Source organism: Hesperophylax consimilis, chromosome 5 (assembly GCF_061612785.1).
Source record: "Hesperophylax consimilis isolate HC1 chromosome 5, BYU_Hcon_1.0, whole genome shotgun sequence".
In the NCBI taxonomy this organism is placed as follows: domain Eukaryota; kingdom Metazoa; phylum Arthropoda; class Insecta; order Trichoptera; family Limnephilidae; genus Hesperophylax; species Hesperophylax consimilis.
The window spans coordinates 1,303,916-1,318,938 of NC_142840.1; the positions used below are offsets into that span (position 1 = coordinate 1,303,916).

The window sequence follows — 15,023 nt, forward strand, 5'->3', positions numbered from 1 at the left end:
CTCAAGACTACAAACATATAAATAGTTTATATGTTTAGTTTTTTAGCCACAAATGTTTGTTTTCGATAGTTTTAAAATGTCTATTAAATATTAAATTTAGTTATTTATTGATTTATTTTTTAATTAATTTTGTTTATTTCATCAAAAAAAATACAGAATATATAGTATATCATTAGTAAGTAAAATACCTATATGTAAATTAGTAACAATGACATTATTGAAAAACTAATGTTACAATAATAGAACAGTTTCTAATAGAAGAAAAAGTAAATATGCATGAGTGTTATAAAGATATGGCTTAATATACTATATTTTAAGTTGTGCATAACCTGCCTCACTAGGCGAACCTGTGTTGAGGCAGATTTTTAAGTTAATTATTTCTCGCATTTTGTCTATGGTTTACTTATAGATGTTTTATATAGGATCCTAAACAGCAATACATTATTTTAGGTTACATTTTTATTAGCATATACACAATATAAATACAGCAAGTTTTAGCACAATACATACTATAATAACTATCAATGACAAGGCGTTTGGTAAGGTTACATTATTTTTTACATAATGAAGCTTTTTTTTACCATCTCTGCAAACGAAAATAAAACTTTTACTAAACTTACATCATGTTATACACATTAAGTGATACGAATCAACAGTATTTTAAAAGGAAAAATACTACATTATTTGAAAAAAAAACTTTAAAGAAGAGGCTGACGGCGAGTATAATCAGTTTATTCATAGATTTGAGTCAATGTTCGCCCAAAACTGGATTAAGTCAATTATACGAACCAAAGAGGTAATCAAGGCAGGTAAAAGGAGATAAACTGGAATCCTAATGAGTTGGAATTGAATCTGAAAGTTAATTATTCGACATACGAGATCTGCTGGGAGAAATGGAAATTTTCCGTACCATTTTGTGGAAACGAAGAAATAATATAATATTTTTCGATTTATTTTTAACATAAAGGACACGAGCCGATCTTTCGTAACCACATTTTCACGAAAGCATTATATGTATAAATTAATAAAATATACCGAAACAATCAGCCTTTCAATAGAAACCTTTATGTGGACACTTTGGCGGAAAGTATTCCCGTAACGTCCAAACAAAATGCTTTAATTGCTTCTTCAGTAAGGAGACCGCCAGAATAAAATTCAAAACACTTCGAGAATAGAAACTTTTGTGAAAGTGTCCCTGTTGCGTTCAAAAGTTAAATAAAAACAACTAACCAACAAATTTATAGCCAGAAGAGGCTAGAATTATTTCCCAAACATTAATTTCTCAGTTGTAAAGCGGAAAACTTAAACGCTCGAAATTATTTTTTCAAGACAATAACTTAAATTAAATGAAATTAAACGACTTTAATGGTTTTATTACGATTTATGATTCTCCTCCGGGCGAGGCAATGGCAATGTTCTTCATTTAAACGTAATTTCAATAAAACCTTCGTGACCTTTGCTGTAAAGTTGACTTATGAAATATAACGCCGCAACCGTACAATTGAAGATGATTAAACTTTATTCGAAATACATTTTTAAAGCTCGGTATTTTGGTTGGACTCGCGATGCCAATCTGAAGCGGGGCGTAAAGAAGCTTCAAAGGAACTTTCTGTTAAATGACCGAGATAACATCTACCATGCGCGAAAAGCGTACGTAGGCACTTTAAAGTTCTTGTAACAATTAATTATGCAAATAAAATTTGCGTTAAAGGTATTGTAATTAAGAATGAAAAGTTTTTGCGGCAATTTGGTTTTTAAGGCGGTGAATTCTTCAAAAGGTTAATGGGGATGTGATTGAGGGATTGCCGAGAGACCTGCGCCCCACAACTTCTGGGCAATCTTTCTAATTAATCTCAACAGTATCAAACCTACGCAACGGAAGACAAAGTCTCAGTGTAATTGTATGGAGTACAGTAGATATAATGTACACACATCATGATATCCTCAATTCTTACTATCAGCTCCGGGATCAAATCTCCCGGTTTAATTGTGAAAAGCTCCCTTTCAGGACGGTCTATTGTTACAGATTTGGGATTCATTTAAGGTGCGGTCGCCACTTCGTTAGCAACGCGATATGATCTCTTCTGATAAAATAATAAGAAACGTAATTTGGACTCTAAAGAGTAAACACTTCGCCGGATGGTGCCGGCTTCGAAGCTCTTATCTCCAGTTTCCGCGATGAAGGGATAATCCAGATTACTTGAACCATGATTGTATTGTTCTCAGAGTATAGCTACTGGCGCTTCGATAAAGGGAAATGCGATGTGATGATTGCAATTAACTCGGTATTTACGGCACAGTGGGAACGAGCTCTAACTAAAACTGTTTACAGTTGATTCAATTATCTTCGTTGCTTTACCTTCCTAATTATTTAAACCTACTGGGTATGAACAATCCATTCAGTAAAACTCAGTCAAAAGATACATATTTAAAAATATACTATTTTTGGTTGTCAACATTTTCAAAAATCGAATAATAATTGTAGTAAATTAGGTACTTAACAAAATGATTCGTTATGTTTAATTATTTGACAGATGTCGTATGTATTAAGTTTACTAACGGTTATTCGAAAAGTAAATATATACTCCTCAAAACCTGCGGCAAAGATTTTTTTTAAATACTTCACAAATCCCACAATTATAATGTCCCTTGATTTTGTCGAGTCTGTGCTAGTACATAAGATAGTTTTGAAGGAGACAAGAGATACAATATAATCATTTACATAATAATAATAATCATAAAGGTTTATTAATGTATTGCGTATATAATTCACTAGTTGCAATACTGTGAAGAGATTTATGGCAAAACGTTAACTGTTATCATCACCTATAGTCCATAATTTAACCCTTTTTATCTAAATTCAATCACGCTTATATCTGTTATACATATTTTATCTAAATAAAATCACGCTTATATACTTTTTACATATTTTTTTCCCGAAAACTAAGACTTTGTGTAATACTTATACTTATACTTATACTCGTGGGATTCGTTGTCCCTCTTTTTTTATGTTTCCAAGTTTTTTTAAATTTTGTTTCTGTAATAATGTAACAAAAAATTAATTAAAAAAATACAAAAATAGATTAAGCCCAATCGTAGTTACAGCAGGATTTTCCTGAAAAAATGTAAATTGTCTGCAAAAATATCAATATTAGCTTCCTTAATCTTATTGTAAAATATCAATATTAGCTTCCTTAATTTTACTGCCAAATTTCAATATAAGCTTCCTTAATCTTATACTAAAATATCAATATTAGTTTCCTTAATCTTATTGTAAAATATCAATATTAGCTTCCTTATTCTTATTTTATAATTTCAATATGAGCTTCCTTAATCTTATTTTAAAATTTCAATTTTAGCTTCCTTAATCTTATTGTAAAATAGAGATAGAGAGCTAAAATATTTGGATTTGAAAGTTTAATAAATAATGTTAATTATATAATATATTGCGAACACATACCGTGATCGTGACCGTGAATTATTTTATTTATTAAATCGATAATTTGCCATCTTATTGAAAATTAAAGTGACTTCTTTTTCCCTAGATATATTAATAATAATAATAATTGGATGACTTGTATAGCGCCGTTTTTGTGCAAAATCACCTCAAGGGCACTGTACAAACTTATAATACATTTCTACAGTGATCTATGTTATTACTTGACTATTTATGGAGAAAATATACAGTACAATACTAACCTGGTAGGTCACTTGAGATTAACACTTAATTAACATTATCTAATTGTTTATTGGCGAAATTTAGATACAGGATTTAGGACTTAATTGAAAAATTGAATATAACTGGACTTTCTCTTAGGAATGGTATATTTAATCTAAGTTTTTTAGTTTTTAAATATGTGCTGACTAATAAGATATTTTTTTAAATACGAAAAAGAAGTGTTTTACAATATAAGATATTCATAGAAAAATATTTAAGAAAATGAGTTTTTTATCCAATTGTTAAAATCTAGTGTGAGTTTGTGAGGTTAGTTATTTATGTTTTTCAATTCCCAATCGCTTACCTTTTCAGTAACGAACAGAACCCGAGTTCCAAATTGGAGGGATCCAAGGGGGCCAAGAGGGATCTCCTTACCTGTAATAATAAAATAGAATCATAAACTTCAGGTAAGTAAAAATGAGAAAATGAAAGACTTTCTTTACTTTCAAATGAGAATAACTGTTACCAAAGATCGTGTTTTCTTTTTATATAACAATAATACACTGATAATTTAATACGCATTTTAAGTATGTAATGGAATGTAAACAACGTTGGTAAATCGATTACATGGCGAAATCACACAGGTGTAAATTTCATGAAGCTAGCTATTAATAGTACACTGTCAGAATTAAACACGGACGAAATTAGAAAGACGTCAAAAAACTTAAACTAAAATAACTTCTGTTTGTTTTCTAATGCGATTTTTTTTAACACTCAGTTAAACAATTAAAAATTAGATTTTTTTGACTCCGTGCTTCAGACTGATTATGAAGAAGACTTTTGGTAGTTAAAAAAAACGAACTAACTAAACACCGGCAGAAATAGGCAGAGAAGATACACCGCCACACAAATATGTTTCGACGCACACTCCTTGCTTTATTCGCATTTATATCGTCTGATACATAATTACCCGTTATTTTGACTCTTGATTCATGTCAACTTGCAATTGATTCATATTGGTTCAAGTTTTTAATTCACCTTCTTGTGCCATGTCTTCCGCGTCATGTATTCTCCTTATATTCCTTTCATCGTTCACCCGCTCTACATGTCTAAACCGTCTACAGGTTCCTTTCTCAATCTAAAGTATTATAATTGCCTTACATTCTTTCCGGATCTCCTCATTTAAAAATGATTTCGATTTAAAAATCGGTCGTACAAAGTTTTACCAATATTGTGCCTCAGAAACCTCATTTCTACAGCATTCAGAATACATTTATCCTTCCTCTGCAAGTTCCTTGCCTTACTGCCATACACCAGGGTTGTTACCCACTACTCCAATGTGGACTGATAGCTTTAGTTGTTGGCTCATTAAATCTTCCATCCCTACATACCATACATACCCTGACTCAATGAAGCTGCCCAGTTTTGTGAACATGACTGATATTCAAACAATTGACATATCTCGTGGTTGTGTCTTGTTGGTCTAGTCATCATTTTGTTCTCAGCTTGTGTCAACCCTTCTAAACTTATTAAAAATATCCTACTGTTATTGACGATTACTCAAAAAATTAGAATGGTTGGGATTATACCTTATCTGCCGGACTATATTATCGTGAATGACTCCAAAGATTCTTCCTCTCGATAAATATCCAAAAACCCTTTCACTGTTATTCATAAGGATGAAGCACTCTGATTGTAAATGTATTATTGCATAAATCAACAAACAAAATGATAATAATTCTGTTATCGTATACTGGCAGTGTTCGGATCTCGCTCGGTGTTAAAAGCTCAAGTGAAGTCATGCGTTATGGATGAGACGGACTTTCCTTACAACGATAACGCCGGCTTTGGAACAAAATATGCGGTAAGCATTTTAATATTACTTTAGGCATACTTGGGTTTGACTTTCAGATTACGCGTGTTTTGTGTTCGCCGGGCGGTCTCCTTCAAACTTTTGCTTGCCGGGAGTAGACGGTTGAAACGAAATAAAAAAAAAAATGGGTGTGTCAAGCCTACGCAAGACAGAAGTGAAACTTCTAGTATTCTTCTCTCTCTCTCTTTTCATTTCATTCTCTCTTTTTTTCTGTCTATTGACATATTTATAAGTAGCATGTGATAAAAAAAATTAAAAGTTATAAAAAAAGAAAAAAAAAATTAGTTAAAGCGGGGATCGAACCTCGGTTCTTCACGACCACAGTCGTGCGCTCTGCCTGTAGACAGCGAAGATGAGTTAGGAGAGTGAGTTAAACTAGGTATATAATATTTACACCTTGCTAATGTTTTCAGTATTATTAGGGCTTTTTTATACTAATTTTCATATATTTATTGGCAGGTAGAGTAGAAATTAATATTGTTTAGCGTTTGCCAACGACCATACCATGTTGAACACACCGGTTCTCGTCCGATCACCGAAGTTAAGCAACATTGGGCGCGGTCAGTACTTGGATGGGTGACCGCTTGGGAACACCGCGTGCCGTTGGCCTATTTTTTATTTTAATTTCATGTTTTTTTTATTTTTTTATCATTACTATAATTAATAATATCATAAAATTCTTTAACTTTTCAAGTATGCTACAGGCCTAAAATATTACTTAGTGGATTGATATTATGGTCAACCATTGAAAAAAAAATTCCTACAAACTTATTAATGTAATTACGATCTTTTTCAAGCGCGTATGTAATGATTATTTTTATCAACCTCGCACACACCTTGCTAATTTTTTCAATATTATTAGGGCTTTTTTATACTAATTTTCATATATTTATTGGCAGGTAGAATAGAAATTAATATTGTTTAACTTTTGCCAACGACCATACCATTTTGAACACACCGGTTCTCGTCCGATCACCGAAGTTAAGCAACATTGGGCGCGGTCAGTACTTGGATGGGTGACCGCTTGGGAACACCGCGTGCCGTTGGCCCATTTTTTATTTTAATTTTATGTTTTTTTGAAGTGAAACTTCTTTAGCCGCGTAATGAATTTTCGGGAACGTAGTAAAACCGAGTCAAGATCGAAACGAAAAAGCGGGTACCCCCACCACCGCTCACCGTTCAGAAAAATGGTGTACAAAATTCGTTGTAATTATTAAACAAGTTAAATAACGTATTTTCGCACAATTTCGCAAGTCCAGTATGGTCTAGTGGCTAGGATACCTGGCTCTCACCCAGGAGGCTCGGGTTCGATTCCCGGTACCGGAAATTATTTTTGGTCAATTTTCTGAGATACTGTTTTATTTAATTTGTGTTTTGATTATTTCAGGTGATATTTTTAAGAATTCATTTTATTAAATACAAGCAGTGACTTGAAAAAAATCATAAAATTGTTAATTTTTCAATATGGACTTTTGGCAGCCGGGATGTATTTATAATTTCACAATTATTTTAGGAATGCGGAAGCACATCATGCAAGATTCCCATTCTTGCGACCCGGGTTCGATTCCCGGGCAGTGCACTCCTTTTTTATGGAGAATCATTATTTTTCAAAGGAAGGATATTTTTGATATAGTAAAATATAAATGCTTCTTAGCTCATCTCGACAACTGGCGTTGGTGGTGTAATGGTCAGCATAGTTGCTTTCGAAGCAGTTGATCCGAGTTCGATTCTCGGCCATGGAATATTATTTTTTTGTTTTTAAGGAATTTTTTTTTTTTAATGGTTGACCATAATATCAATCCACTAAGTAATATTTTAGGCCTGTAGCATAATTGAAAAGTTAAAGAATGATATAAAATTTTTTATGATGTTAACGATAAAAAAATGAAAAAAAACATAAAATTAAAATAAAAAATGGGCCAACGGCACGCGGTGTTCCCAAGCGGTCACCCATCCAAGTACTGACCGCGCCCAATGTTGCTTAACTTCGGTGATCGGACGAGAACCGGTGTGTTCAAAATGGTATGGTCGTTGGCAAAAGTTAAACAATATTAATTTCTATTCTACCTGCCAATAAATATATGAAAATTAGTATAAAAAAGCCCTAATAATATTGAAAAAATTAGCAAGGTGTGTGCGAGGTTGATAAAAATAATCATTACATACGCGCTTGAAAAAGATCGTAATTACATTAATAAGTTTGTAGGAATTTTTTTTTTCAATGGTTGACCATAATATCAATCCACTAAGTAATATTTTAGGCCTGTAGCATACTTGAAAAGTTAAAGAATTTTATGATATTATTAATTATAGTAATGATAAAAAAATAAAAAAAACATGAAATTAAAATAAAAAATAGGCCAACGGCACGCGGTGTTCCCAAGCGGTCACCCATCCAAGTACTGACCGCGCCCAATGTTGCTTAACTTCGGTGATCGGACGAGAACCGGTGTGTTCAACATGGTATGGTCGTTGGCAAACGCTAAACAATATTAATTTCTACTCTACCTGCCAATAAATATATGAAAATTAGTATAAAAAAGCCCTAATAATACTGAAAACATTAGCAAGGTGTAAATATTATATACCTAGTTTAACTCACTCTCCTAACTCATCTTCGCTGTCTACAGGCAGGGCGCACGACTGTGGTCGTGAAGAACCGAGGTTCGATCCCCGCTTTAACTAATTTTTTTTTTCTTTTTTTATAACTTTTAATTTTTTTTATCACATGCTACTTATAAATATGTCAATAGACAGAAAAAAAGAGAGAATGAAATGAAAAGAGAGAGAGAGAAGAATACTAGAAGTTTCACTTCTGTCTTGCGTAGGCTTGACACACCCATTTTTTTCATTTTTTTATCGTTAACATCATAAAAAATTTTATATCATTCTTTAACTTTTCAATTATGCTACAGGCCTAAAATATTACTTAGTGGATTGATATTATGGTCAACCATTAAAAAAAAAAAATTCCTTAAAAACAAAAAAATAATATTCCATGGCCGAGAATCGAACTCGGATCAACTGCTTCGAAAGCAACTATGCTGACCATTACACCACCAACGCCAGTTGTCGAGATGAGCTAAGAAGCATTTATATTTTACTATATCAAAAATATCCTTCCTTTGAAAAATAATGATTCTCCATAAAAAAGGAGTGCACTGCCCAGGAATCGAACCCGGGTCGCAAGAATGGGAATCTTGCATGATGTGCTTCCGCATTCCTAAAATAATTGTGAAATTATAAATACATCCCGGCTGCCAAAAGTCCATATTGAAAAATTAACAATTTTATGATTTTTTTCAAGTCACTGCTTGTATTTAATAAAATGAATTCTTAAAAATATCACCTGAAATAATCAAAACACAAATTAAATAAAACAGTATCTCAGAAAATTGACCAAAAATAATTTCCGGTACCGGGAATCGAACCCGAGCCTCCTGGGTGAGAGCCAGGTATCCTAGCCACTAGACCATACTGGACTTGCGAAATTGTGCGAAAATACGTTATTTAACTTGTTTAATAATTACAACGAATTTTGTACACCATTTTTCTGAACGGTGAGCGGTGGTGGGGGTACCCGCTTTTTCGTTTCGATCTTGACTCGGTTTTACTACGTTCCCGAAAATTCATTACGCGGCTAAAGAAGTTTCACTTCAAAAACTATGAAATAAAGTAAAAATTTTGGAAAATTCCAATATCCAATATTTTAACATAAAATTATATTGGTTAAGATTTTATTATTTATGGTTTAAGAAATATAAATATTTCGCTTTCTAACTAAATACAAAAATAAAATATTAATACAAGTAACAGTTTTACATAATTTAACATCACATCTTATCTTAACAATTATACTACAGTAAACGCCATTATTAACTAAACCTTAAACAATCATGTTAAAAATATAAATGACAGAATTCTTGACATATCAAACATAAATAATAGTAATGTCAGCAAATCGCGTGAACCAATAGTATCCATTGACTCTCATCATCCCCCTTTACAAGCGATCATTTATTTGGCACCCATTGAACTCCTTACTCCCCAACCTGCCGTTCACGAACTAAACTACAAGAAAGCCAAATATGATTTAAGATTTTCACGGCCAAAAGTATTTTTGTTATTTGTTTTTGGGGTGTTATGCCGTGTTTCGCTAACTCCTTCTTTAGCCAACGTTTCGGACAGCATTGCAGTGTCCATCATCAGGGCAGATGTGTTATTTGAGGTTGTGGTGAAATGTGAGCTTATGTATGAGGTTGTGATACCGTGTTGCCAGCTCCAACCCTCTGAGCTAACATTAACGTATCAATTTTTTTTTATTTAAAGTGGTTTTCTTCGTTTAGGTCTGGTATAGCCGTCAATTACCGAATACCAGGAACTATTGAGCTTAACTCCATCGTCTCTATTAATGTTTACGGGATTTTTATGGATTTCAATGGCCTCTGTAATCAGCTGTGCTCTATAAGTTTTGGGTCTCCCCAGAAATTCAGGAACAAATCCAAAGTAATGCCCGGTGTCAATCAAATGCTCGGCAATTGCCGACTTGTCAGGGTCGCTGAGTTTACAAGCTCTGAAGTGTTCTGAGATTCTTTTGGAGATAGTCCGCTCTGTCTGGCCTACATAGACCTTGTCACATCCGGAACAGCTGAGTTTATACACTCCATCTGTTTCCAGAGGAAACTTAGTCTTTGCAGACCTCAGTAAGTCCTGTATCTTTGTCGTTGTTCCGAAGACAGTCTTGATACTTTCCTTTCTCAATAGCCTGGCAATTCTGTCTGTCACATTGTGCACATAAGGCAGAAGAACAAGTACAAGTACAAGAAAGTACAATAAAGCCGATTATAATCAAGTGCGCTTATATCTTTCTTCGCTCAATTGGTCCCGCATTTTTATGTCTACAAACGTAGGAGAAGCAACAAATGTGTTCAACTCAAACCTTTATGATACTATTGAAAATTGCATACCAACTTCTATTGTAAAACGTAACGACTGCTATCCAAAATGGGTTAGTATTGAACTAAAAAAACTCATTCAATGTAAAAAAATTGCCCACATTAACTTTAAATCCAATAACTCCACTGACTGCTATATATTTTTTCTGTTTTACGAAATAAATGTAAAAGTCTATCTAAAAAATGCTATTCAGAATGTATTACAGATGTAGAGCAGACTATCAAGTCAAATCTAAAACATTTTTGGAATTATGTGAATTCTCTTAAAGACAACAACGGCTGTCCTAGATCAATGTATTCAGGGCGAAAACATGCTGATAGTGATCAAGAAATAGTTGACCTCTTTACTGATTATTTCTCAAGTGTTTATGAACAGAAAAATGATAATGTAACTATACCTGAATTTAAATACACCAATGTAACTGACATATCAACATGCCACATTTCTCTGGATGATGTTAATACAAAGATCAGATCTCTAGATTGTAAGAAGAGGTCAGGTTCTGACAAAATTCCACCGGTATTCATAAAGGAATGCGCTCAGTTTATAGCAGTTCCACTTCAACACATATTCAATCTGTCACTTCAAACTGGAATATATCCTGATCCTTGGAAACTTAATCACTTGACACCTGTATTTAAATCAGATGATAAAAATTGTGTTTTAAATTATAGACCAATATGCATACTGTCTACCACCTCGAAAATGTTTGAAAGTATTGTCTTAGATAAAATTGCTGTTAAGTTTAGGCATATTATTAGTCCAGAACAGCATGGTTTTGTGACCAGTCGGTCTACCACAATTAATCTTCTATTATATGAACACTATATCTGAGAAGCTTTCACGTCTCGTGCACAAGTAGATTCAATATTTACTGACTTTTCAAAAGCCTTTGATAGAGTAAATATTAATATCCTTCTCGCGAAACTGCAAGCCCTTGGTATACATGGATCATTCCTAAAATGGTTGAATAGTTACCTTTGTAACCGCGAATTGATGGTAAAATTAAATAATAAAGTCTCATATAAATTTAAAGTAACATATGGAGTTCCTCAAGGCTCTCATCTGGGCCCATTTCTCTTCGTATTGTTTATAAATGATCTATCTTTATGTTTCGAAAATGTCAAATTCATTCTTTTTGCAGATTACCTAAAGCTTTTTAAGATTATAAAATGTTTAAATGATACACTTATCCTTCAGCATAATATAGATAGACTTGCTAGCTAGTGTGAAATAAACAAATTATTCCTAAACGTAAAAAAGTTTTTCCACATGTGTTTTTACCGTTCAGGGACTCCAATAACCATATCGTATTCAATAAACAATAATGAAATTGCATTAGTACCATTTATCAAAGACCTTGGTGTTATTTTTGACAGAAAACTTACCTTTGATCGTCACTGTGAAACGATTTCCAATAAGGCCATGCAAATTCTAGGTTTCGTAATGCGTAACACAAGGACTTTTCAAAACATCGAGTCAATTAAATTACTCTACTGCTCTCTTGTGAGATCGCACCTAGAATATGCATCTCCTGTATAGTCTCCGATTTATACCTGTAACTTACACCGCTTGGAGAAAGTACAAAGAAAATTTCTTCGATACGTTCAATTCAAATTGAGACAGCCTGTAATTGATATCTGCTACAATACATTAATGTCTGGTCTAAATCTACCACTTCTCTCTACCCGGCGAACTATTAATGACATTCTTATACTTTTTAAATTACTGAACAATCTCACAGACTGCCCTCAAATGTTAAGTGTTATAAATTTTCGTGTCCCTGTTAAATCAACTCGACTCCACCACCTTTTCCACAGTGACAATCATAGCAATAACTATTTGTATCATTCACCGTTGGCGCGTTTTCACCGCACTGCCAACACGTATACAGACTATTATTGTTACATTTTTTTAACAAGCAGTAATTGTTGTACAAGCAGTAATTGTTGAATGAAACACTAGTATATATTGAATTATTTCGCGGATAAGAGATAAGCCGCCATAGCTCAGTGGTCAGAGCTGTCGACCGGAAATCGAAAGGACACGGGTTCAAGTCCCGTTGGCGTCATGTATCTTTTATCAGGAGATTTTTCAATGTGGATGAGTGTTTCAGGCTAATAATTATTGCTTGTAAAATAATTGTTACCCTTTGTGCTATGCACAAAAAATCTTGTCTTAAACATTAGTTTACCAAAAAAATAATAACGTATACAGACCTTTTTGATATTTTCAAAACCTCACCGTCTTGCATCAAGGCAAAAATACTTGGTTGTGAATGTAACTGATATGTTTGTGTAATGTTAAATGTCTGTTTGTACTGCATCATACTATGTTCTTCTTTATGTGTAACATATGTATGGTGTTCTTATACATATACATTCCACATATATACATATATGTGAAATGTATATGTATAGCATCTATATAAACTGCTTGCTTCAGATGTCTTATAGTGTTGGCTAACGGATGTATTATTTTAATGAAAAATGTTATTTTTAATTGTCAAGTCTCTGACAGCCCTGAATTGTTGAAGCTACTTTGCCATACCCGCCGGCCATAGTGGCCAAGTGGAGATAAATTTGATTGTAACAATAAACTCACTACTATTTGCGCTATTATAATATTTTGCTAGATTATATCTGTTGGCAAGTCACCTTTTCTGTATATTTTATCCTGTTTAAAAATGAAGTGATTTCTATTATTGTAGCATTCTATGTCTTAAGAAAATTTCAATGTCTTAAGAAAATTTCTGTTTCACATTCAATGTCGTTTTGTATACATATTGTTGTGTTCTTAAATGTAATACTAATATTCGCCTATGTACCACTGTGTACTTATAATCTCATATATCACATTATTGTAAAAGCCTTTTATGGCGCTTAATAATAAATAAATAATAAATTTTTTCACTTATCGGATTGAACACTTTTTTATGTATTATATGTTTTTTTTGAGTCTATCGGGAAGAAGATTACAAATGTGTATACCCTCATGTCCTATGCTTCTTTTACCTCTTTCAATTTTTCTGTATTAGTGTACAATTTATTATGTTGTCTTGTGTAGTGTTTATGTACTTGTGACGTTTTTATAAATGTTGTGTTCGAGTAAATAAGTGTATTGATTTGATTCCAGTAATATATAATAGTCTAATTGAACTAATGAAACACAACAAAGTTGAATGAACGCAGGTAAACACATCTTAATTTAAACCATGTCGAATACTTAAAACTACACTTACTGTAAAAATATTTTATCAGACATTTCAAAATGATGATTGCAAGAGTTCAACACGCGGCGGAGGCTAATCCATACATCCGGATGTCTTAATTCTAGATCAGATATCGTTCGTTTGAGTCTAATTTTATCTTAGCGGTTGCTCAGCTTGATCGGCGAAAGCAGCCGTTGAGTGATGAAATGCGTTTATTTACGATATTAAAAACACATCATTTTCATCACCTAATTCCAAAAAGTCTTAACAATCGTTTGAAATCACCATTTTGCCAACGCGTAAATATGTTTAAAAAGGCAAGTGTATTATTAAAAACATTGTTTCACTATTATTTTGAATCTGTCAACATTCCAGTGAATTCTAACGGTCTACTTGAATACTCGTTGAAGGAGACTCGAGCGTGAAATGGACGCATCTTTACGACCAAAGAAGATGGGATATAAAAGTAACGTCAAATAACGGAATTTATCATAAATATTCTTAGGATACACATGAGAATACAAAATTTATGAATGTTCGGGTTTCAATTTAACGTTCCATTTTGGGCTGTAAGGGAACCCATAAAAATATTCCTAATATATGGGCGCGTCATAACATTTCAATGGATTTCAATCAGAAATGGAGACAGTTTTTCCGAGTTTATAAGGTTATCATTCAATATTCTATATTTCGATTGGAAAAGGGAAACATCTTAAGAACCGAGCAAAGATAAATTGAGTTGATCAAAAACAATTTCTTTTATTCAATAACCTTAGCAATTTCGCCAAAAAACAGTGAACGATGAGAGAGAAAAGGATGATGTTTTTTTGTACATTTGACGGCATTTAACTCCATTTTGTATGAATTCTGATATTTGGCTTCGCCCTAGAGAAGATTTCATTATTAGTAGATTTAAACACTCTTTTCAAAAAACAGTATTGTGTAAGTATAGCTTTATTTTTCAGAAATAAAACTACACCAAAAATCCCATAGCCAACTTATGCAAGCATTTTTAAAAATGATTTGATATTTATTTGTGCAACTAAGAAGAATTTAAAAATTGCGCATTAAAAATACAAGAAAAAACTTTCACGTCTTTTTTAAGATTAGTTTTTGTAGGAAACTTTCGGCAAAACGACATTACCCGATTATTGTCAATAGCGAGCAACACGTAACGTCAGCGTAGAACGGGTAAACGAGAGGGATGTTTGTTATAGGGGTGCTAACGCCTAGCTCCAAGGCTGGACCAGAGGCTGTGCGCTGGAGGCTGTGGACCCTGTGCCCTGTAGGGTGTAGGATGAAGGGTAGCGAGGGTAGCAGACAGG

The 15,023-nt window shown here is 33.1% G+C and overlaps 1 protein-coding gene and 4 non-coding genes across 5 annotated transcripts in view; 2 read left to right on the forward strand and 3 right to left on the reverse strand.

Moving 5' to 3' along the window:
• Ten-m (teneurin transmembrane protein Ten-m) overlaps positions 1 to 15,023 on the reverse strand; it is a 540,838-nt gene that overhangs the window by 285,587 nt on the left and 240,228 nt on the right. The gene's annotated exons all lie outside the window — the stretch shown is intronic.
• Positions 6,022 to 6,140, forward strand: LOC149423403 (5S ribosomal RNA). The gene has a single exon (XR_016302239.1). It is a non-coding gene; the product is annotated as a 5S ribosomal RNA (ribosomal RNA).
• On the forward strand, positions 6,462 to 6,580 carry LOC149423404 (5S ribosomal RNA). Its single transcript, XR_016302263.1, has one exon. It is a non-coding gene; the product is annotated as a 5S ribosomal RNA (ribosomal RNA).
• LOC149423405 (5S ribosomal RNA) lies at positions 7,449 to 7,567 on the reverse strand. The gene has a single exon (XR_016302264.1). It is a non-coding gene; the product is annotated as a 5S ribosomal RNA (ribosomal RNA).
• Positions 7,890 to 8,008, reverse strand: LOC149423406 (5S ribosomal RNA). The gene has a single exon (XR_016302240.1). It is a non-coding gene; the product is annotated as a 5S ribosomal RNA (ribosomal RNA).